This window comes from Clupea harengus, chromosome 3 (genome assembly GCF_900700415.2).
Source record: "Clupea harengus chromosome 3, Ch_v2.0.2, whole genome shotgun sequence".
Taxonomy (NCBI): Eukaryota; Metazoa; Chordata; class Actinopteri; order Clupeiformes; family Clupeidae; genus Clupea; species Clupea harengus.
The window spans coordinates 18158231-18162311 of NC_045154.1; positions in this window are offsets into that span (position 1 = coordinate 18158231).

Here is a 4081-nt window from a genome sequence, read left to right on the forward strand (position 1 = left end):
TGCAATCAGTTTCCACATTCACACTCAGTAAGAGTGATAAGAAACGTTCATGTTTCCTCAGGAGGGAATGGAAGAAATACAATGATGACAAAGGCATTTGTTTGACAGAGTTACTCACACTAACACTTAAGGGACTACAAGGAGTAAAATAATAACACACCATTTTTCCCCTCTTACTTTTTAGTGTGTGTGTGTGTGTGTGTGTGTGTGTGTGTGTGTGTATGCCTGTGCCATGTTAGTATGTTAGTGTGTGTGTGTGTGTGTGTGTGTGTGTGTGTGTGTGTGTGTGTATGCCTGTGCCATGTTAGTGTGTGTGTGTGTGTATGCCTGTGCCATGTTAGTATGTGTGTGCTTGTGTTATATGTGTGTGTATTACTGCACCATGTGTGTGTGTGTGTATGTGTGTAAGCCTGTGCCATGTTAGTGTGTGTGTGCTTGTGTTATGTTAGCGTCTGTATTACTGCACCATGTTAGTGTGTATTACAGCACCATGTGTGTGTGTGTGTGTGTGCACCTGTGTGTGTGTGTGTGTGTGTGTGTGTATTACTGCACCATGTGTGTGTGTATTACCGCACCATGTGTGTGTGTGTGCGTGTGTGTGTGCACCTGTGTCTCCGCACTGATTGTATATGTGCTGCTGTAAAGGCATCACAGCACCACAGGTACGAACCACTGTTCCGCTGGACAGGCCAGAGATGTTGACCATTTCAGCAGCATTAGCATTAGCATTAGCTCTGTCAGCAGTGATAAGCAGTACTGTCTCCTCTCGTCAGCGTGAGCCAGAGGCCCACACACACACACACACACACACACACACACATCCAATTAGGCCCTAATTGAGTGCCGCAAGGCTCATTGATTACAGTGGAGGCAGAGTAATGGAGCAGCCGTGGCGGGGAGACCCCTGAAATTAGTCACATGACCCCAGGAGGTTGCTGGGTGTCATGTCTTAATGATGGGCTAAATGGGGTGACTCTGCTCTCTGTGTGTGTGTGTGTGTGTGTGTGTGTGTGTGTGTGTGTGTGTGTGTGTGTGTGTGTGTGTGTGTGTGTGTGTATGGGGGTTAAACTGCCTCTTGCACGCGCCCCTGACAGCACCACTTTCTTCTGTCTGCCACTGAGTATAATTCTGAATTTGTCATTGGGGATTACTTATGAGGAATTATGAGAACAGAGGAGAAAGGTGAGCACTCTGAGGACACACACACACACACACACACACACACACTCACACACACACACACACTCACACATACACAGTCACACACACGCATACACATGCACTCACACACATACACAAACACGTGCACACACACACACACATGCATGCATGCACTCACACACACACCCTCACACATAGACACTCACACAGAGACAGAGGAGGTTTACTCACATGTGTGTAAGGAAGCGGTTGTGGAGTCTGTGGGGGGGTGTCCTCACAGTGGTGTGGGGGGAGTTGAGTAATCCAGTCAGGCTTCAGTGTGACTTCATTCACTGGTGAGGGAGGCTGACTCTCACCATCCAGACCAACACTGATATCTGGTTCCAAGGCTACAGGCTAGAGAGACAGATAAGAGGGAGTGAAAAAACACCTGGTGGCAGGAATATGGCTGTCAGAGTAAGGTCCGACAGGAAGCAAGATCACCCAGAGTATTTAGGATATTATTATTAATTTTTTTTTAGATTTATTTTTGGGCTTTTTTGCCTTTAATCAATAGTGCAGTGAAGAGTGGGAACATAAATGAGAGGGAGAAGAGGTGGGGAGTGGACAGGAGAAAATGACATCGGGCCGGATTCGAACCCGTGTCCTCCATGGGTCGTCAAGCCCAGATGTGGTCGGGGCTACTGCTTGCACCACAGTGCCCCCTGTAATTAGGATATTATAATGAGCAATCCTCTATGGGACCGCGATCACAGGAGAGAGGACATACATTAAAAGCAGTCAATTCAGACCAGTTTCTCCTTAGCCATTATAATTCATATAGTCAGCAAAATGTTGTATTTGTATAAACTCTCCTCTGCTTCTATCTGTTCTGCTCTTGCACAGCTCTGCTCATATTTAAACCCATTACATTCTTACTGCTGGAGCTACGCTGCATCCACTCACTCTGCCATACATGCAATTATGGTGAATGGAGGTGAATGGTGACTCTTCCACGAAAATCCTGTTTACTCCAGGAAAAGGCTAGCTCCCGGGGAAATGGATTAACTATTATTAGAAACAGTCCTGCAGGACCAGACGAGCCACAGCTAAATGTGTGTTACCTTCGGTGTGGTGGCCTGTGGACACGGTGGCGGAGTGGCTCTGAGGTCAGGTGACCGAGGCGTCTCCTGGGGCCTGGTCCCATTCTCCTCAGACAGCTCTGGAAGCAGTGGAGGTACGGGGAGCGTAGAGGGGCCTGGAGATGCTGGAGGAGGCTCACCATCAGGGCTCTCCTGCCCCCGAGGTCCATCTTCCGGCTGGGCTGAGGATGGTGGAGGAGGATGAGGAGGAGGAGGAGGAGGAGGAGGGCCGATACGCCTATCCGTAACCCCAGGTCTGGCCTCGTGGAAAGCCACCGTGTAGACCAGCCGGCCACAGTGCATGGCCAGGTAGTCGCCGTGGGCCCTGAGCAGGGCCATGATGCCGCTGTACTGGTACAGCTCCTCGCCCGGCCCGGCGTACAGGTTGATGCGTGGCGCGTTGGTGCGGGGGTAGATGGCGAAGAAAGCTTCGCCGGCTTTAGTGCCGCAATCCCCAGCACCGGAGTCAGACAGCAGCATAGCTTCTACTTTCAGACGCACGTCATGGTTTTTGTCGTTCTTGCAAAATCCTTTAAAAATGTAATGTGTTTCAGAATGTGTTTTTTTTTGTGCTATGTTTCTGACCAAACTAGAAAATGAAAACTGTAACAGTGAAACCACCCATTATATTTCTTCATTTATTCCATAATGTAATAACCTGAAAAAAGTTCATTTAGCTTTATTTCCCTTGTTGAAGCCTTCAGAGACAAAGCTCATCAAGAGATAAGCGTAGGCAACACAGAGAACACATTCTTATTTCCCCTGCGGCCATGGCCAGTGTAAGACACAAGAAAGGCGTCTACCTTTAGGCAGTGTGAAGACAAACTTGTTAGGACTGCAGGTGTAGACGTCATCCACGCTGGCCTGCTCGATCGTACCAGTGGTGCTCCAGTTGGCTTGGAGAACCTCCCCATCGCCGACTCTCAATCGGACCCCAGAACCAGAGTTCTCCAGCAGCGGGTTCTCCGTGGTCAGAATCAGCTGGTACCGGCCTGGCTGGTTAAACTGCACACTCACCACCTCAAATACGAAGTCGAGCTCCTTCTCTTCGACCTTAATGCGGCTCCTGTGCATGGCGAAGCAACACTGGCCAACTGCTTTCTACTGACTTCCTTAGTTAACCCAAAAGTGCAGGTGTCCCTGGACTGCCTGTTTAACAGAGCTCTACAGACAGACTGGAAGCCTGATCGAACACATCACTTGTTAAGGTGGTATGACTATGAGGGCTTCTGTATTGAGTTGTCTAACGTGTTGCTGCAGCTACAGAGAGAGAGCCAATCCCTTCATGTCATAAAGACAAACACAGAAAGGGAAGTCATTGGCCAGCTAGGATAATTAAACACAAGACAAATACTGTATGTGTTACTGCAATGTTTGTCATGGCAATACATACAACACATCATCATAAGACATCATGTGATCCATAATCCAAGAAATTATTGCCATTTTTTATTATATGAAATAGTTCAGGGAGAAATGAGAAATTTACAACAACAATGAAAACCTGATAATGTCATGGTTCAATTGCATAAAACCGTGACTTTGAACTGGAGTGCAGAATAGTTCTCTTTTGAACTTTCACCTGTGTTTTTTGTCTCTCCACGCTGTCTTGTCCCATGCTGCGTTTATTCAAAAAGATTGTAGACACTGCAAGAGAATGATCAGGTCAAAGTCTCTTGCAGATACTATGGGTGCCTCATATAATCTTAAGACTTGTTGCATCTGAATTTTTCTGAGTATTTAGTTATTGACCACGAATCCATACAGCTGTAAATATAGCTACAGCAGAAAGTATTATC